The sequence below is a fragment of the Ischnura elegans genome, chromosome X (genome assembly GCF_921293095.1).
Source record: "Ischnura elegans chromosome X, ioIscEleg1.1, whole genome shotgun sequence".
Taxonomy (NCBI): Eukaryota; Metazoa; Arthropoda; class Insecta; order Odonata; family Coenagrionidae; genus Ischnura; species Ischnura elegans.
Window position 1 is genome coordinate 55,273,683 of NC_060259.1, and position 22,168 is coordinate 55,295,850.

Below are 22,168 nucleotides of genomic sequence, written 5' to 3' on the forward strand. Positions count from 1 at the left end.
CGGAGCTTAAACGGGTTATAGTAATATATCAGTAAAAATAGTAATAGTAATATATCGGTAAGGTGAATCCTGACTCGGACAGATGCGAGCCACCACATCGGTATAACTACGGCGGAAAATTCATTGCTTTGCCACTACTTTACTACTACTATTAAACAAGTAAGCCAATTCATTCACCGTGACTGAGCTGTCGACCCTTCAAGACCCTGTCGTGGGCCTGCAGGTCACCGAAGTCGCTCGGAGTTTTTAGCACGCGGCGATAGCGGTCATTTTCGACTCAAGAAAAATGTCCAAATGATCATATCACTTACATCACTTCAAGATATTACTTCCAAATACGCTAAAAATTCTAGGTGACTGATATCTTTTTATAATTTCTTCCTGGGGCAGGAATTCCGCCGTCGCACCATCTCCTTCCTTGACAGTATTTCTGGTGAGCGGCGCCGAAATAATAGTTCGCGTACAATTCAAAATTGGCTAAAAAGCTGGCCCTGCCGAATTGAAATTGCCTAAGTTAAAATAGTTGGCCCTGTAGTGCCTCCTCCAAATTCCATGCAAATACTTCACACTGAAACGATGCAGGCTTTTTCGGAAGATATATTGTGTAAATCCATGCTCAATGACCTAAGGCCAATAGGGACCACTTTACCTTACGCTATGCCTTTAAGAACTAACGATATACTTCACATTAATTGCAATGAGAATGAATTCCCCGGGACCATACATAGTATCACTTATGTTTCCATGAGTTTAACCTTGGTTCTTCTGCCAGGTTCCGAATTAATCACATCCATCGCCAAGCGAGCTTTTGCCGCGGGTTTGCCAGAGATTGTGGCTTCTCTGAAGCCCCATCTCCCTTGCTTTGTCATTATTAATGGACCGCGATGGAATGAGACCGAGTCCAATGGACCTCGGCAGAAATTTCCTGAGTATTAAGGAACCTGGATACCGTATTCACTGCTCAGAAGCCCATATAGCCAAAGGTCCGCGGTTCGATTCCCGTGTGGGTTTTTTTTCTTATTGCATTGACGTGAATTTCACCATTCACATTGTGACAGGTTCAAAATTGGTACAAAATCAGCCTACCAGTAGATGTGGAAATCGTTTTGGCTCATAGGGTGTTGATTGAAAGGTCTCGAGTTTGATATCAACCAGAGCGAGGTCTTTGGACCCAACCAAGCAGAAATCCTCGCCAAAAGAGAAAGCTTAGGAAAGGAACTCTCTCTAATATGTAATAAATCCTATGGCGTGGTGAGTAGTGAGCCTTACCTAATGAGGAGTAACCCTTATCTATCCCAATTAGAGGATGTAGATGATGTAGCAACCTCCAAGTTAAATAATTGTGTTGCCAATGGGCTAATATGGGTAGAAAACGAAATTTTTGACATAGTGAAGAATTCCCCCTGTACTGGGAATGGAACTATGGACCTTTGACTTTCCACCTGCGTGGTGGCCCGGGAATCAGAGTCCCGGTCCAGTAGAATTTTTATGTTAGGCGATTTAATGGCTGCGTTCAGCCGACACAAACGGGTGTAAAGTTTCTGCTTAACGCTCTATGATTCTTGTACGACCCGTCAACATGTTTTGGCTTTTTACGCTGCAGTTATAGGACCGGTGAATCGGTGAGTGACCGATCACTCAACGGTGGTATCACAGGGTGTCCAGCGACCTGGAAAATCGAAAATAATGCGTCAATTTTTAGCCCTTGGATTGAATTATTCATGCATTTCGACCGGGAAATTTATAATATTTTATTTCAAATTCATTTCACAATAGTTTTGCCGGTTCAAAACCCATTGTCGGGCCTAAAATGCGTTTGTCGTAATTTTAAGTACATTGTCAGACACTCCACTCCAAATATTAGTAGAATTTTTACAGCCGCATCGAAACGTGGAATGTAAACAACAGAATCGAAATGTCTTGCTCTCTTAACTCAAGTACAATTAAAAAAACACGAAGAATAGAATGCTGGATGACGTCAGTATCTACTTATGAGGTCGGACATGCGTCTTGGCTTGCATTAAATAAATTTAAATTTTAAATAAAATCTGTGCTAACTAACCTATTCCTTGTCCTTGCAAATACATAAATGTAACATTATTTTAAAGTATCGAAGTAATTTTGGTTGTTTTAAAACTCTTACCTATTACAGTAATCACGTAAGGTTAACCTGGCATTTTGTAAAATTTCCCTCGAAAATCGGGAATGAGGAAGAAAATTGACTTCTTGAATCGGTGGTACTTCCTAGTATTAAAGGCATAATGTGGCGGGTCATAACTATTCAAAATTATGCCAAATTCCTATATAAAGCGTGTAATGACTGAGAAAACATTCTTGCGCCAGACCGCCACCACGTTTATGCAAATCTTAAAATAAGTCACTGGCAATTAATATCTTTTCCGTGCATTGATCCAACTGAGACCACTTCTCAGATATGATTATCTTGTATGATGTGAGGCGCGATGAGGTGGAGGTTCTTAAAATTAGTAAAATTGGACATAGAAATATTTCAACTAATATTTCCATGTCCAATTTTACTAATATGATTGTGTAATTATTATTTCATTGGAAGAAGTTCTACGGAGTTAATTAACCCATTACGTACCTCCCGGTGATCTCATATGATATCACCTAAAAATTTGCAGATTTCATAATTATTTGTGTGTATATTTGCATATTTAACCTCCATGCTATATCTGTTAGGTATATTTCTCTGATGTCCACGTGATATTGCTAAAATTTTCGCTTTGATTGGCTGGAAACTGTGTATCAGCTGAACGTGACCGATGTGAATTTAATATTAATAGGGTACTTTCCTTCATCAAAGAAAAGGAAATGCATTGATTGCTACTCGTTACCCACCATTAGTGTATACATAATATACAAATTATTTGGTTTTAGAAATCCCAGTTTAGACGATTGGCAATGATCAATTTTAACCTCATTTGAAAAAGCCCAGATTGGCGCCCATGCGATTCCACTGCACATGACGTCACAGGGACTTAGTTTCTATACGAGTAGATAGGAGTTTTACATCGTCTGAGATTACATATGCATGCAAGAGGCACAGAGCTCAGGGAAACTTCTCTTAATAATTACCTAAATTATATTAAAATTGCCTAAGTTCGGAAAGTTTCCTTCGTTTGATAGGGTATTAATAATCCTTATTTAAGCCAAGCGCTACCTGCTAGCAGGGTACTCTGCTACATGCTAGCATCCTGCGTCGTATCAGCGCTCAAACCTCGCCTCAAGGTTACCTCTCAGGGCGGCAGCGGGAACCAGAAATACGTCACACGGACTTTTCCCATCATTCCTACTTATCCGTCGCGTTTTCGCGCGCTTGAAAATTTTCACTTTTCGTTTAGTCGCGAAAAATAGATATCGTCATTCGAAAATCAAAGAGCGTGAAATGCGTACTCCAGGAGTAATAATCTTTCGATTTTGGCCATTGAAAAATAATAGGAAACCACCCTATTATTCACGCGGCAGGATCGAAATATATGACGGGTCGAATATATGTCTCCACGCTCAAGCCTTCAACCCAGCTCTATATATCCGCTCCGGTCCGGTGCGGAGGTCGAAGTAGCGTGGGGGTAGGCAGGAAGGCAGAAGTGGCAGGGAGGCTTCACTTTAAGGAAGGGAGGAGGCGAGGCAACTCACTTATTTTCTCTCTCACTCGCGCTGCTTCGAGTGGGAAGCCTTGCACACCGTAAGGGCTGCGCGTGAAAGGGAAGGAGCGTGCGTACAAAACGCCTACCCCCCCTAGCACCTTCCCCACGGAGCACGCCTCCGCTAGGAAGGAGCACTATCTAATCACATATCCACCCCCGGTGCGGTGGCACTATGAGGACCTCGTGTGCGTAGAGAGACTCATGGGGGCAGTGACCTGTCGAGAGGATCCCATCTCAACGCTCAGCATTATCCCGGGGGTGGTAGGAGGGAAATATTAAAAAAAGGAAAGAAAAGAAAATAAAAAAAAGTCGCGCGCGAATGTATGTGAGCTGGGAGAATGGCTACGGAAGGGTTGCGCACGTTGGGGTGGTTTGGGTTTGGTTGTATGCAAAAGGTGCACGGGTGGGGCTAGGCGGGATGAGAAGGAAAAGGAGGTTGCAAGGATATATATATACGCTGGGCGTTCGCTCGCTAGAGAGCACAAGCGTCACCATCATGGGTTGTGAACTCGAGTATTCCCCCCGTACTCCTAGCCTAGAGAGGGATGGAAGAAGGGGGGAAATTATGGATGACTTTTTTGTTCTCCACATCCGTGTGTCCCCCTGTTCTGGTCGTCTCTGCTCCTCGGGAAGGTGGAGCCGAGGGTGTAAGGGCTGCCAAGGCTCTGCTCCAGGGGGGTTGGCAGCGTGTAATTCACGTGAAATGGAACCACTCCTGTTTCTCTCTCCTCATCAGCTCTCCCGTCCTGTGCCGCAGCGATGTTTTCACGCACTTCCTCGCTCTCGCGGGAGACAGAACCACCACCCTCCTCCCCGGGCAAAGACCCGTCAGAGATGCTACTAATATGAAAGCTCTAATTGTACAGCTTTCGTTATGCGTCGCGAGGACTTAGGATTTTCTTACTTCATTTATTTTTTTTCTCTTTCTCCGCGGAGTCGTTCCCATATGCGTGCCCGCAGCAGCGTTGTAGGATGGCGCGTGGTGACTATTACTGTACGGGAAAAGGGCTCGGTGCTTGATGATGGTTTTTTTCCTCGCCTGGGTGCTTGTGCTTTTGTGCTTAAAAAAGGAGTCATTATTAAAGGGGGATGCTTTCCGAGGTTGAATGAAGGCTCACGCTTGCCAATGGCAATTTGGTCCCGTTCAATTTTCCCGCCCATGCTTCATGTTTCTCGCACGGTGTATCTCTTCCTTTATGCTGAGGCTTTTGGGTGATGAAAATTATAGCGTGGACTTAGGGGCTCGTTTTCAGAATGTTTTTAGATGCTTCAGAGTGCTGTTGACTTATTGTTGCTTTCTTCACTTCTTTTCATTTTTTCCTCTTTTTCATGAGAGTTCTTTTCTGTAGGATATTTTATTGGAAATGTTTTACTACATGTGATGTGTCCCTGCGTCACTAGGGTGCCAAGTGAATAAAATAATGCGTTGCCTGGAGTAATATACATCAAGTGGTGTTTCATGTAAGCTACTGGGTGTTCAGGAAAGTATATTTAAATCTCGTAACTTAAATAACGTACTTCTAAGAGTGTTTCGTCCATTCTCTCATATTTTTCTTAGATTGAAATATGATACTCGTGATTCGTCGAGGAAAGACGTGAGTATTTGCGGAAATAAATATTTTAATTTACTTTGAACTTGAACGTGAAATTTCTCTCAGGGATTCATTAAGTGGCATATTTAAATCAAAAGTTCTGTCCCGTGTGGTATTATATTAGGTTTCAGGAGCATATTTATAATACTTTTATCCCGGCAGGATAATTCTTATTGTTATGATGGTGATATCTTCAAAATTGTCAAAGATATAGTAGGCACTAGGCGCAATCAACGCAGTCAAGTAATGTTGAGGAGCCTAGGCGAATGAATAGTTGCAGTGCCATTCTATTGTAATAGCGGTGGTAGCTGTTGCGGTATAACGGCAAGATTTCGCACTAGATTATTTTTTAAGAATTTTCTTTGATTCAACCGAACAAATGAAAAAATATTATAGCTTATCTCGAAGGATTAGTGAAATGAATCGATTTTTCTCAGGTCTTATTATGGAACTGCTGCATTACATTGTCTCTGATTTGTAATGCGTTTGTCATTTCCTTCCTATTACCGGGCGGAAGATTTATTACGACAAATATTGTGATAGCGAGCGCAATAATTCAGTACAGTGTGTGCACGATTTTTGGAACCAGCGGTAAATAAATATTTATACCATAGAAACCATAGATTCGATATTTTATAGATTTTTATGGTCTATTTTTTCTTATCATTGACCGATTAAAAATATTATTTTGAATTTTATGCACAAACAGATAGCAGCCGTATCGTTTACTCTCTGACGCATGTTTTAAGAATACAGCTACCGTTTTAGGGGCTGTAGGATTTCTTTTCATTCTCGTTCTGTATTTTTTACTTAATTGTGCTGTAAATATTTGGTACTGTGGCCTAACTACTACCAAAATCTGGCATACAAGTATCCAATGATTTCAATTTTGGAATAAAAGCGAAAAAGTATGGGTTGAAAATTAATATTTCACTTGCATCATTTAATTTGTAGATGATTACAATTGGTAATTCATTCCTAAAAGAACTTGGCTTTTCTTAAAAGAGTTAGAGTCACGTCATACACAATGCAATATAAATGACAATTGCTGTGTGCTGGAGTTTCGTCAATATAGTGAAAGAATAACCGTCAATATGGTGAAAGAACAATAACCTCTCGGTATAAATTTGCGTTGGTTACTACTGCATAGATAACTCTTAACTGCCCTTGCAAATACAATGAAATAAATTCCTATTGCAGGTCATCGAGACCATTTCTATCCTCGTTGTCCAAATGAAACATATGTATTAGGTCTCTAAAATAAAACCCAACCATCCACTTGAACGGGTTAACAGCTGAAGAATCCGAATTTAAACCTGTCCTATTTCAACACTTATCTTCCACCAGAATGTTCTAAAAATTGAAGGTGTTCTTTATTTTCTTTATCGCTACAATTTCGCAGACACACACCCGAATCTTTGTAACACGATTGAGAGAATCGACGTCACGTTGTTAGGATCCAACTTGTGCGTATTTTGCCTAAAGGAATATCTATACGAGAGCAGGGCGCATTAGGTAATTATGTATCAACAGAATAACTACTGTAAGAGCCAGTAACCGAAACTAAAATTTATGGAGACATCATCTACTAAAGCTATGGTATTCTAGTTGTACTCCTAGCCGAAGCAAATGCTCTGATGGTAAGATAAATATGGACTTTTTGGAAGGAGCGTGCATAATGCAGTGCGTATAGTTAACGCTATGAAACAATTTCATGGCAATTCACGCAATGTCTCATGAAAATAACTAGAATCGTCTGCCAATTCCACACTGATGAAACTAAAAAAAAACTCGAATACGTCTTCTTCGCACGAGTCCTTGGCGCTATCGGCGGTATTATCAATCCTAGCAATCTGAGTAACTTTTGTTTCCCGTTAACGTTAAGAGAGATCTTAGTCATGACTCAAGTTTTCATGATTCTCATCCACTGGGCTGGAGTTAAATTAATTTGTAAAATCGAAATTGATTGCGAGAAATCGAATGTCATTTCCACCAAGTTTTTCCTCTTCAGGTTTGCTCTACATAGGTCTTGTTCAATTCAACGGCAGTCATGTATTAGCTTACATCTTCGTTCCATTTGCTTTTATTATATGCTTGTGGGTCCAATCAGTTTGTTCCAAAATGTTTCTCGTCGACCTCTTACGGGAAGCACGTAAATTCTCATAAGCTGGCGTGGAACTCTAAAACTTAGTCTGTGGAAGCGTAGGAACGGATTGACACCTCACCGAGAGAATTTGGAGGGAATGTGCAGCTGCAGTCAATTTGTCCTGCCTGAAGGACACGATAAAAACCGTGGCTTAATGTGCCCGAGTAGGGTAACTTGGTCTCCCTCGCCTCCCGAATTCCATCGTTTGATCTGTGGGCTTAACACGTGTTCCCATTCGTCAGTTTCCATGCTTTCAGGAGCGCTTTATCTCAGCGTTATTGAGCGACATCAACGTGATGCCAGGGGGTCGCTGATAGTCTTAACTGCCCCACAAATTTTAATGCCCAGCGCAAAGGGGATTTGGGAATGCATTAATGTTTTACTGTTCTCCTTGTGTCGGTCATCAACTCAACATCTGTGCTTCGAAATATATTTTTTAAACTGGTTAATCATTTTCTCTGTTGCACTTCATCCTACCATGTATAGTTTTATGACATTGTGTTGCGCCATATTTTAACGATAAAAACTTTTATTGAGGGAAGTGTGTACCTAACTCCTGGTATTTGTTGTAAGATATCGAGCCGATGCAAGAAACGAGATTATGTATTAATCTTTGATATAGATGACTTTGATGGCAACATAGAATATCACGAGCATTTAAGGCCGTTTTACACGGTACACGGAATTACGCAATCTGACGTACGTGCGAAGGCGCAATCAAAATTGCGTCGTTTAAAGCGGTGAATTGCTAGAACACATACGAGAATGCGTGGATGCGAGACGGAAAAATAGCCTCTGTTCTAATTTCGTTCATGCGTTCGCGCAATTCCACACCGTTTTAGAAATTAATGCAGCTCTAAACTGCGCAATTACGTGCCCCGTGTAAAACGGCCTTTAAAACAGTATGTTCGTTAATATGGCATTACATAATTATGCTATTGTTTTTCCTATGTACAGCGAGTCTATGATCCATAAAGGTACTGGCATTTGACTTGTGATTTTGAAAGTGTGGTACCCGTTCTTCATGTAGAATCTGTTATACTTTCATGTCACAGTTGTCATTTTGACTTTTTTAAATTTTTTTTCTTTCAGTTGACGGTCGTTATCAATTTTATGCCAGCTTTGGTTTAGTTTCCATATCTGTTCAATTTTCGTTTTTTATATGGCTGTGTGTCCAACCAGTTTCTTCCAAAATGTTTCTCGTCACCAGGGATGGCAAGTGAAACGAAACGAAAATGTTTCGTTTCCACCCGGAGGGGAACGAAAATACGAGTCCGGGGTTTCGTTTCGTTCCCGCACGAAATTAAAATCACCAAAGAGTTTAGTCTCGACTCGGGACGAAACTTTACTCCCGGGAACGAAACTAAATTAATCGAAACTCCGCTGCTCATAGTTAAGTTTCGATGCTAAAAGTTGAGTGGAGGAGGATCAGAGGGAATAGTTTCGATCCATTACGTTTGACATGCGTGTAGAGATGTTAAAACATTGACCTTAAAAATCGAATGGCCAGTTTGCGCTCACCTTTCCCCTGATAGTGGAAAAAATATGAGTGCCGCATGCATCTAATGACGGTAGGCCGAACATCTACTTCATTCAACCATACTTCGAACTCGGTGTGTGGGTTGAAACTAAACTGTCAGAAGGTGAAGCACGAGGTCCCTCCGGTGCGAAACATTATCTCTGTTTCGTTTCCTCTCAGAGTTTTAGTTTAGTTTCGACCCGAAGTAGTTTTGACTCTGAATTCGTTTCGACCCCGAGTTTAGCTCCCCGGAATTAAGGCCATTTCGTTTCGTTTCCACATTTCGCTCCCGGGAACGAAACTCTTGAAATTTTTACTGGTTTTGACTTTCATTTCGTTTCACTGGACATCCCTGGTCGTCACCTTATTGTCCCTCGGCATGCCTGTATATTTATCAAACAATTTGTTAGGAAATATGGGATAACTTTTCTATATTGATATCAGATATATGGAGGAAATCTTTTTGATTTCCCACTCCTCATTTTAGCTCTGTCAATCGCGATGCTAGTACTGTGCCGCCACTCACATTATAACTTCTTTTAGATCGACTCATCTCAGTCCGAAGTTAGAAGGGAATACATTTCATGAAAATGAAAGATTTGAGGCTTTTGTCTCCTCGGAGTCTGCATAGGATTAGAGTCTCCATATTGGTCTATTCAAAATTTCATTGGAGGGAAATTGAGCAGTTTGTCGTACGCTGTCTTCAAGATTAGAGTTTATTCGTTAAATAATATTTTCTAACAAAAGGTATCCGAATTCGGCTCAGAAATTTAAATATATAGGCGGCCTTTTCAGGGATGTCGTAATTCAGATTCTAACGAAGGCATTAAAATCAGATAAAGCCTGTTCCGTTATGACTACATCATTGAAATTCTTGTATTCTTTTTTCCTCTATTAACTTCTCATTATACATTTTCCTCTTCTTGCTCTAAATATTGGTAGCATGAAATATTTTTTAAGAAAAATTTCTCGGGATTCCCACCGGGCGTGGTATTGGGTTACTTCTCCCACCGTTTCAATGGCTAAGTCTGTCATCGTCTTCAGGGGTTCACTTGTAATGGTACTAACCCAACCCAATACCACACCCGGTGAGAATCCCGAGAAATTTTTCTTCAATCTATACGCCGGGAAAACCTAAATTTTTTAAAATATTTTTTCTTACGATTAGCGTTAATTACACTTCTAACGACTGCTTGCCTTTTTGGCGGTGAGGTCCTAGTCTGCTAAACCGAAGTTCATGGGTTCGAGGCCAGCCTGGTTAGTTGGTCCATGTCTTGGGCATGATGTTTGAGTTGTGCATCGGTAATGTTGGGATCCTGTTGTTAAGGCCGTTATGCGCTGTTTACGGGAAAGTTAGCAAGGTAAAAAATTATTTTAGTTGGATAATCTATAATTTTACCCTCAAATACTAAACTCTATCAGAACTGTTTCGTATGACTCTGAACATACCTCGGTTTCTTGAATCGTATTGTTTAGTTTTAAAATGGAGATAAAATTTTGGAAAGAGCGAGGACTTTTAGGCGTCCTAGATTTAGCGAGAAGACTGATTTAATGTTTTATCCGCCATGAGGGAGCATGTTGCAGTGATTCTTAAATAGCCGTTAATATGGCCCCGCTAACAGTTTAGTCTGTCCCTGGAGTTGAAGGTGATTCTTTGCAGAAAAACCCATTGTTCTTCAAGGAGACCAATCTGAGGAAAACGATTCCCCGGTTACTTACGGTGGAAATATTTTGGGCCGGGTCTCCTCACAAAACGATTCCTTTGGGCTCTCGCTAAATGTGAATGAGGAGAGGCAGAAAAGCATAGAGCTGGAGCTGTTGAATCCTTTGAAATCCATTAATGCATTCTTCGATACGATTTACAAACATGTTGGAATGCTTCAATCTTGAAAACTTGGTAAATGTTCGAGTTTGCAAGAGTTAGGTGCTAATCTTAGTATAATATAAAGTATTTGTGGAAGTAAAATATTAGAGAAAAGTTTCCTTCCGTGGTAATTTAATAACTGAATGTTTGTTGAAGATGTATGTTGCAAATTTAGAGAATATTTATGAATTTAAATACGGATTATGATTTCAAGATTTTTCCTAAGCGACCATTTTCAGTTTGATTTAAGCAGAGTTCTTAACAAAATTCGTTTCATTTTGAATCGGAATTCTATTCTTCAACTACAAAAGTTAATTTATTCAAAACCAACCATCATCTTAGTACAAATCTATGGCACTTTTATTTCTTCATGCCACAGCTCTTTGCTTCGTAGCCCGCGGCTAAAATGTTTCCATCCAGTTTTATTCTAATGGAGTAATTCTTTGAGTGATAAATTCACAAATGTTGCTTGGAGTTTACTGTAAAATGGATTAAATTTGTGCCGAATCGATAACCTCAGTAATAACGCGCTGTCCTCCGCAGTTCTCTTAGTTCGACCGACTTGAAATGCTTATATGTAATCCAAGCATTTTTCTCCTAGTCCTGTTTCTGAAAAGCCGCTTATGTCATCATTAACTCCACTCAGGCGGACCCGAGTCTTTTCTAATGGAAGTATTTTTGTGTCCTCAATGATTTTCCCCCTCAGGCAAGGGTTATCTGGAAGAGTTTCTTTCATTTTCTCAAAACTTTAGTGTGGCGTGCAGAAAGCGGCTGTTTTTCTCCTCAGTATCCGTTTCAAAATTTTCTCAAGCCCAGCGGCTAAAAGAGATGAGGCGTTAGCATGACAGGGTGTTCAATTTTAAGGTAGTGATAGGTATTCAGAGTTTAAAAAAGGGTGCCCTTCATTAAGTGATGTCGATAGACACGTGAGATGCAAGATAGAGAATCTATTTTTTACTCGATTAAATTGGCGACAACAACCTGATTTTGGCTACGGTATCTATTTTCGGAAAAAATTTAATTGTCATTCAGGAGAGGAATCATTATTGTTCTCTCCTTCTAATCCAAGGATGGTAGACTTTCCTCATTTTTGGAAGCCGACAAAGCTTTCGGGAATTTGGATTGATAGGGGAGTTAATTAATTAAGCCTTTTTCCATCTTTCACAGTTCAAAAAATAGAGTAAATTTTTATTTTAAAAAATCTGGGAAATTTCAACGGGGGAGGAGAGTAATTCATGGAAAATCCTTCCTCAGTTTCTCCTCGAGAAATCGAGCTTATTGTCTCTCAATATCTCTAAATGAACTTTTAAGCATCCCCAAAAAGCCACCAGGCCTAAAGGAAATATCAGCTCATGTAATTTGATCCGTACATCCAGCCTCGTAGAAGATGACATGTTTTTTCGCTATTGTGGTAAAAATATCCTTGAAAGATACTATGCGATGAGTTTCGAATTTTGTGCGACATACAAATAGGATATTATCGCTAAGTTTTTCCGTGAGGTAAATTACTTTGCTCAGTTTTCATTACCCGTGTTCCTGTATTTCGATGTAATTATGCGGTGTACAAAGGACTAACTAAAGATTTCCCATACCTCACTTTGGCGTATACATGCGAAAAAATTAAAATAACGCTTTATTTCTTTCCATCCTGCCGTAAAAGGCTCTTATTCTATGCATATATGTAGTTCTCTATTAATTATTATGTCTTAGGGGTGATGGTGCGTTTTTATTACTTTGTTGCCATTAAATTCCTTCCAATTTCGTTCCAGCCATTTTTTTTGTTGGCAATGAATGAATCCTGTATTATCTCCGCTGACATCGTGTTACTCGCTTGAGTGACAAAAAAAGCACTTTTGAGGATAGATATCTTTATCAAAAGGTTTTTAGAATAAATTATTTCTTTCATTTGCTCTTTATTGTGTTTCTATGGTGGCTTGATTGCAAAAACCACCATGTTATTTCATCCATTTCTGCAATTTTGAAGTTAAAACGACTAATTAAGAGGATATAACTTGGAGTTAAGCACAAGTTATTATAAATATAGTTGTATATGCTTTTAGTACACGGTGAATATTAAATGGGAGCGACAGAAGTAATAGTGCAAGGGTAGTTTTATTGAGGCAGATAAGAATATTTAAAACTGATGTGCCTATGTGGTGTGGTTTCGATGTATAAATCAACTTTAACTGAAGTAGGCCTGACATTACGTAATGCTCTGCCTTCCTCCTCTGTCCTCTATCCAATCATATCTTATAAGTTCTAACGAAAGGAGATTTTGGGTGTGATGGTAAATTTCCAAATGGCACAGGAAATGGCCGAGTAGGCTATGGGATTTCCTTACGTTATTCAATAGTTCTTATCTTAGCTAACATTTGAAACGGTTCCAGACATGGGTTTTACCTTAGCATACGAAAATGGGAACTTCAAACAAATTTTCGTTTTCTGCGTCCGCCCTTGTTTGTTCCTGGCGGTCGCTGCTTCCGGGAATGGGAAAAATCCCTTCAAGAGCGTCAGCGTTTAAAATAGGCGGTGCTTAGAGGTTGGAGGTCATTTACATCGAATGGATTGATGGGCTATCAAGACTAGCGATATGAATGGTGTATCGGTCTAAGTCATGAGATCAACGCATCGACCCATTCGCGAAGGACAGGCAAAGGTTCTCAGCAATTGGCATCTTAGACAACCGACTCTGGGTTGTCATATTGTGGAGTTTTCCTTTTTCAGAAACAGCTGTATTGTTAGACAACATGCAGTGCAATATATGCAAATCTTCCATGGAAATGGTGGAGGCTTATAATTAAAGAAATATATGATCCCTTCTTGGGTTTATGTCAAGGACATTGCAAGCACGATATAATGCCACTGATGGTATCTGTTATAGTATTTTCAAGCTTTATCTCTTGAAAATCTAGCTTATTAATAAAATATTTATTGATTTTGATGACTCAAAAATTTATTACTTCTTTGGAAAATTTCAAAAAAAAAAATATTTTTGAATATGGTATCAACTGTACACAGGAAAAGATTTTAAACCGTTATCCACCAAGCATTTTTCGTAAATATCAGATTGTAATAAACCCAATCTTTAGCCTTACCTACTGTCGTCACGGCGCTTGCGAGCAAACCATTAGTAATGAGTTGAAATGATCTCGCAAATTGGCTAATTCCTCTTACTAACTAAAAATTCATCCTTCATGAGCATCAATGTGTAGCACAACTGCGGACTTGCAGGTAGCAAAACTTTTCCGTGGTCTTCGATGAAATGTACTAAGCGTGACGTTTCCGTAAAAGAAATATAATCCATCAATGGTTAACTATGCTCTAACCAGGATAAACCGATTCCGCAACGAGTTAACTAATCAGTTAAGTTACTAAGGATTCTTCCACCCCCGTGTCTTATGTCTGGCTGACCGGTTGACATGTATTTTGAGCCGCAAGGAAGTTGAATAGCTCACATTATGCTATTTCGGACACTTTTTTGAGGCGATTTAGGATATAATGATTTAGTGCCTTAAAAGATGTAATAGTCGGTGCCAGATCAAGGTGTTCTGATGCAGTTAAAGTTCGATGATTTTGCCTTTGTGCACTTTATCGGACTTGCAAGTGACTCAGTAAAAGAAACAGGTTGTGCGCGATTGTTACGAAAAATAGTCAGCATTAATAGACGAAATAATTTAGCCTTTAGATAATAGCCTTCATTTTCCTGTGCAATATGAATTTATGATCAGATTTTGGTGCGTGCGATTTTTTCGAACAATAGTCAGCTTCGATTAACGAAAACATTTGGCAAATAGAAGGAAGGTAGCCCACATATTTTCCTTTGAAATATCAGTTTATGAGGTAAGCAGTGAGCATAACAGAGGTAATTCCGCATTAAAGTACCCCATTTGATATTTTCGCACCGTTTTAGATCAAACGAAAGTATTTTTAAAGACAAGATAGAAGAGAGGTAATGAATCGTGTAACCTTAAATTTCCGTTCTTGAGGGAAATTTGCCTCGAAGTTTCGGAATCCCTCGTGAATTAGCCGAGCGACCCTCGGTACCGCTTCGGTGAATCCTGAGAGGCAAGTGCTAAAGAAAAATTTCAATATCGACTGAAAGATGAGCATCTTCGGATGGTTTGGAAGCGCGAGGCATTGTGAGGGAGAAGAAAGCCGCTTGCTTCAAGCATTTTTGGATCGGGAAAGTCAAAACGCCTTAATCGCTCTTCATCCTCTTATTCGGAGCATAGCGACCACGCTTGAAGCCTAATTGTCATGCAGGGAATTCAACCCGTAGCTACATGAATTTCTATATACGTGTCAAACACCTTTCCCTCATGAAGGATATCCAGAAACGCTTCAATTGCTACATCTCATTACCTTTTTCGACTATTTTTTATTTTTACGGAAAAATTGGATATGTACCAAATATGGTAAATAATGGTTATAGACAACTTTTACATTAAATGTATCATCATCATCATCATGAGTCAACAATCCTAAGATTGGTTTGACGCAGCTCTCCATTTCTCTCTCATATCCGCTCACCTTTTCATAGCGACGTATTTCTTCTCTTTCACATCCTTTATAACGTGTCCTATGTAACTCATTCGGGGCCGTCCCTTGCCCTTTTTCCCTTCCACCTGTCCTTCTACGATTGTCTTCATCAGGCCATCATGCCTCAAAATGTGGCCAACTAAATAATTCCGTCTTCTGCTTCTTAGGAGGCTTCTCTTTTCTCCCACTCTTCTTAGCACTTCCTCGTTACTTACACGCTCAATCCATACGTATCACATATGATATATATACTCTTCGAAAACTTCTCATTGGCACCAGTACCTTTACTAATTACTTTCTAATGATGATAACATAATCATACTGATTCTTCTTGAGGTGGCTTGGAAAAATCTTCAGATTGTCATGCGGAGAGGGGACTTCCTCCTTCTTAATGAGAAGCTGATCACCTTTAACTCCTACGGACTGCTTCGAGAACCACATAGTGTAGCGGAGGAGAGTATCATATGTGATATACCATGAGTTTGGTAGGAAGAATTGTGCCCTTCAGTAATAACCGGCACTTAGTTTAGTGTATCATATATGGTACAAAATGCAGTGAAGGGTTAAAGGGATCGGAAGTGAAAAATAGGCGGCGGAAGAAGCGGAATATCCTCTTGCATCCTCTTTAAGTGTGACTCAAATTCCGGAGTTCGATTGTTTTGTCAGTTTGCTTCCGCCTGAGAGTTGGGAAAAACAGAGGGTAAAGCAGTGTTTGACCCTTGGATTTTGGGACATTTCTGGTCAGTCCTATAATGTTTTTTGTATCCACGTGCATTTCACGCTCTGCTAGGCTCTCTTATATCTGCAGCATGATTAATTTTTAGATTATTTTGAAATATGAGCATCACATGAGCTTATAAGGAGTGTCCTAATTTCTCCATCTGAGTCCTCTCTCAAGCCATATAACCCATTATTACCCAATTTTGCTAGGCTCTAAGTAACATCAAAAATGTATTCATTTACAGCTCTAATCAGGGGAGGCTTAAACTATGTATTCTTTTGTGCTGTAAAATTAAATGGTATAATATGTAGCTGAGACAATATTTATGATTGAGTAGAAAATTTTCACAATTTTAAAGAAAGAAGTAATGGAATTTAATACCTTCCAGAAACAGCTCTGGGTAAGAAAGGGTTAAATCAAATTTATATCCTAATCATAGAATGTAACATTTAATTCGCAGTACTACCGTATTAAATTCTTTCGTATGACGTGGGTTCTGCCTTTATTGTTACCGTCACTACTTCCTCTCCTTCGATGGTCTGCACTTAACTTACTTATTAAACTTACATACGTACTAATTAAATATTTAAATGCCCACCTCGGTGTGTAATTTCGATATATTCTTGTATCACGAGAACATGAGCTGATTTTGCCTTTCAATAACTGAAAATGCTCTCTTTTTCCCTGCTTTCCCGACGCAATGGAATATAGTTTGCATTTGGACTCAATTTTTTTTAGAATTCCCATGGAAATCGCATGCGAATCGCCATTAGGTCCAACTTATTGATCACGAAGTCATTCTGGTGTGTGTACACGGGGATTACTTTGAAGGAAATGAATATTTTACGTTGAGTTTAACTGAATTACTAGAATTACAGCCGTATAGGCGTGTACATAATTTATTACGCAATGGTCATTAGCTTTTTTGATGCTGTAGAGCTCTCATATGATATTTATAATAGTCGATCGTATATTTATAGTTTATAAAGTAAATTCCCTTAAAAATTCATTTCATTTCCTAAAATTTGGGCGGAAATACTGACATTGATGAGAAGTTAAATGTATTGTAAGCGGGCAACCACTTGTGTAACGCTAGCACGTTTCAGAAGCTTGAGTCGTGATTTCATATCTTCCGAGTATTTTTAAAAAATTCATTCGATTTGACTCTTCCGTATGCGTTGTTGATAAGCATTCCCAGAGCCCAATCACTAAAAATCGTTGATTCAAATGTTATTTTTGCAATTTTTAATTACAATCAGTGTTTACCGTGGATATGCTGAAAACTTCATCATAGCCACTTTTCTTATTGCCATCATACTCTTTGAATATGTATTTTAATTGCATTTAACTGCGAATGAATGAGCACCGAAACGCATTTACATGATCTTATAAAGTATTTGCCCTCAAACTTTCTCTACATCGTGATCTAGAAGCTATCTACAGGGTCTAGCTCGTCTACTCTCGTTTTCCTCACTACTTTTTGTATGATTGTCAAAAATAAATATGGGATCATATAATGGAACACGTAATGTTTTTACTTCGAATCCTATTGATCCTTTTATCGAATTGCAGAAAATTATTGCGAAGCTGTCGTAGGACGTTAAAATAAAATTACATTTGGTGATTTGGCAGTGCTGGAAATGGATGCTAAGCATATTCCATTGTACCCCTGTAATTTACTTCATTCAGTAACGGATTCTAACGGACTAATAACCTCTTTGCCACTAGGTGCAATTATCGCTCAACATTTTCAGGCCTTTCCGTTTTCCTTTTATTAGTAAAAGATTGGAATGCCGTGCAATGTAGCCATCAGGTAAACAAATCACTTGCTTGTTCAGGACCGAGTGTCCATTACACTCCCACCTGCCTTGTCATGAATCTCCACTCCTCGTGATTAATTACATGTACACCGTTGCGTACAAGCGACCGAAAAACCCGGGGTGTTATCACTCATTAGTCGATCACTTCGGTTTGATACGACTAAAGCTTTGGATATGCGTAATGAATTCGGGTTAATGAGACACATGTGTAAGCACTAACTCATTTCATACTTGAGCACGTGAGCATAATACCAAAATTAGCCCCTGATTATCTTGGAAATAGATGCTAATGCAGTGTAAAGAGGCTAATAATTCGGCGCTGTTCCTATTTAACATAATCTCTGGACACGTTGATGGTACACATACCAGTCCCTTCGCTGTTGTGCACTTCTATGATATCATGATTATCATTTTATCCATTAAGTCCTGGTGATTATATTGCGGTGTATTGGTGCAACCATGGAATAGCCTCAGAAATAGAAGTATTCGCTTATCACTCAGGGTTAACCAGTGAGGTATTTGTCCTCAAGGAAATAGAAACTATTAAGACCTAATAAAAAATAGTAGGTATAATTAGATTCTATTCTATTAGATATGATGGAAGCTTTACGCTGAAACTTACTAAGGAATAAATGTAAGGAATTCTAATCTTTAATTCAGGAAAAGAAAGTAGTGCGGAGTACATTGAAGAAGAGAAAATCGTGAAGGTAAGGTAACTGCGTTGAATGAATCGTTTTTATAAGAAACAGTTTATCCGCCTATATTTTATCTGGGAACTACAACTGATTGCGCTCAGCCTGTAGTGTGTATTCTTCACCTATTCGGTGTCTAACTGTTGACTGTGACGGTACTCATTTTTTAGCAAATAATGCCTGGAGCTTATTCGTATACCTGGAGTTCTGTGGACTATTAAGTGACGATTGACTGGTTTTCCATGTATTAATATTTCCATACTCACATTTCTCCTGTAATTTCTTCTTTCAAAGACTATTTACATACACATGTACCTACACAGTGTTAGGAAAATAATATTTGTTGCACAGAGTAAAGCCTCAGTGGTTGAAGCCTAATTCTTCACCCTGTGATTGGGTGTAAAGCAACAAATCAACTTTTATGACATTTAACCCATTATAACCCAATGTTGCTTCTAAGCAACATCAAAAATGTTGAAATTTTCTGCACTATTTAGGAAATATCTAAACTACGCATTATTTTGTGTTGTAAATTGTAATGACAAAATATTTAGCTGCCATGATAATGATGATTGAGAGCAAAATTTTAAAGTTTTCAAAATGAAAAATCTTTAAATTTGATTTCTCCCAGAAGCAGCTCTGGGTTAGAAAGGGTTAAAATGGTGCGTTTTCGACCTTAACATCATTAGTAACTTTGTTTCCTCCTGGCATCAGCAATCCAGGGTCAAAATTTCGTGTCATATTTTTTCTCCACCCTACAGAGCCTTTAAAGTTTGGCAGATGGTACAGTCATAGAAAAAACTAGGTGTCTGTCAACATGGTACTTTTCCCATGCTGCGCATACGCTCCGAGATTTCAGTCAATATTTGTGTCGGTAGCCATCAACACCTCCTCACCGTTGAGGACTTCATCATCGAAATGGCCCCAGACCCCTTCCCTCGGTTAACCATCTGCTGAGTGTTTTGTGACACCGCGTCCGCGGTAGCTCGTAAAAACGTCTCGTTCCTCCCGAGCCCTCGGTTTAACTCAAGAGTGGAACAGAGAACTGTTGGGCAGCTTAATTGGACGGGTGTGAATTGGTGAGGAGGGGGGAGGGGCGTGGGAGGGGGGAGAAAACACGTCCGATCCCGACCGATACGACTGAATGGTTTATTTGCCCATTGTGAATTTGGCGCATGGCCGTCCCCTGGGCTGTTCATTTGTGCTTCGGCCGGGTGCGCGTCTTCGCACCTCTGGTGTTCGTCGCGACGCGTCCAGAGTGGCCTCTTGAACCGTCGCGAACCCCTTTCCCACCCCCCCTCCCCCTCAGAAATCCGACGGGTACTCGAGGGTAATTCGAGAGACGGGCCCTACTTACAATGGTCCAGGAGACGACGGCGGACGTGTCGCAGATCATTGATAAGCGATGATTGCGGCCCACCCGACGAAAATGGCATCGCTTCGCGGATGAGATTTAAGTTTGCTCCGCGGACTACAATGCTCTCACTTCTTCCTCGGCTGGCGGCCGCGCCTGGAAAGCCCTTCATATTTCACAACAACTTCCTTTTGAAAAAAAATGGGTGAGGTTCTCCAACCCCCTCCCCTCCCAGAAGGACTGCTTTTAAATATTCATGACTTCCGTGGGCGCGGCTTCGCGCCACGATGCAAGTCCCGGCAACCCTCCACGGCACCTCACACTATCGTCCCCGCACCCTCGGGGGTGCGGAGGATATGCAGGATGTACGCGCGCGGAGGTGGGTAAAAACGTTCGGGTTTGCGGGAGGTAGTGGGGCCGAACTAATTACGACGTGTCCCCCCCCCCCCCCGTCCCCCCCTATCCCCCCCCCCTCTGTAGTTCCCTCTCTCTCTTTCTCCCGCACTTGAGACCGCCTTTATAATATCGTCCGCGTCCCAAGCTGGCTATCCCTGCCGCCCTGTACACTGGAGTGAATGAGAAGGCTTTCTTGATTCAACTCATTTCGCGCGACACAAAAACTGTCAGCCTCGCCCTCTCCCGGTCCCCTTCTTGTGGCGGAACTGCCTCCAATCCCCCTCCCTACTTTTCCACCCCCCCCTCCTCCGCTTCCCCCCCCTCCCCTCGTTGATCCATGGTCTGTCTCTTCCGCACCCCTCCCTTCTTTTCCTCAACTGCCTCCGGTCGAGACGCCCTCGCCTTTGCCGCCTCCGGTGAGACCTCAGACGTTTCCGTGCTCGCTTTTCATGCGCGGTTTCTTGCACGTGCTGACGCGCATTTTTTTCCTCGCCCCAATCCTCGTACTCTTCTTTTTCATCGGCAGCTATAGCTTCCTTCGTGGGTTCTTTCAATGATTCGATCGGTCGAAACCACTGTCGATGTGTTTCAAATGCGGCGAACGAGATAGATATACGTTTTACAGTTTTAAAGGGGCAATCGAATCCCAGGCCAGCTGATGTTGTTAAACGATATCCTTGAGTACACCGAATGCCACTAACCTATAGATTGATAAATACAATTGAGACAGTTTTATCTTGCGGAATGTCAGTATCAATAAAATGGAAGAAATGCACTACAGGTTTCTTTAATGAATAGCTATTACTTATACCCCTTCTTTTTCTTAAATAAAGTGACACGGGTGTTGATGAATAATCATCATTATCAGGCATAAATTTGTGGCTATTTATGTTATTATTGTAACCTTAGTTATATAACGGAAGAAGTAATGATTACTGAATGGCAAAAGGATAAAAATTTCTTAATAATAGGTAGTAATTTATGATAAAATTTTCAAATGAAAATAGCTATTAATTTACCCTTGATGGTGATGATCATTCCTCGAAAATTGGGTCGGTTATTTAAAAAAAAAAGAAATGATAAAGGTAATAGATATTTATCTAAGAAACCTTAAAATGGAATACCACATACTTAAACATGAACTAAAAAAATATCACTTAAGTAATTATTCATACCTTTTAATTAAGAATTTAAGATCTTGAAAATGCAGGTTAAAATTGAAACCTTGGTCGGTGTCTGTTAAATTGAAGGTGTAGGTAATTACAAAAGAAGTATTCCTCTTCTAACGCCATAATGATAGATAATCAAACGTCAGCGGATACCATCAAACCAAGACCATTGTTGGCAATCGCTAATTCTCTGCGTAGAGCCTTATGTAATACAGGCCTGTATGTGAGAAAGAAAGAGTGCTGAAAACAACTTCCTTCACCGTTGTCCATGTATTATATTAAATCTGCAATGTTTTGGTGCAGTTCTTTGCAGCAGCACGGCGGAATGATATGAGGAGATGTGAAATAAATACAAAAGCAAGTACAGAATAATTACATGTACTTTAAATTTATATCAATAGAAAACTATTTTTTTGAAGAAAATTATATGTAACTTGTAGGCTTAAGTCATACCAGCTTACATTAATTGCAAGTTTACGCATTCAATATTTTTGGAAATATTTTTACCAGTAGGAATACCCTAAAAATAATTACGTTCTTGAAAATTAGATAAGTTTGTAATGATTAGTTGGTTTTCATATTGGGAAATTAGATTAGCAAAAAGTGATCACTTCGTTTCTTCAAATGTATGAAAATTTATTTGAGGGCACCCATACTACAATTCCCATTTTGTTGTATAAACTTT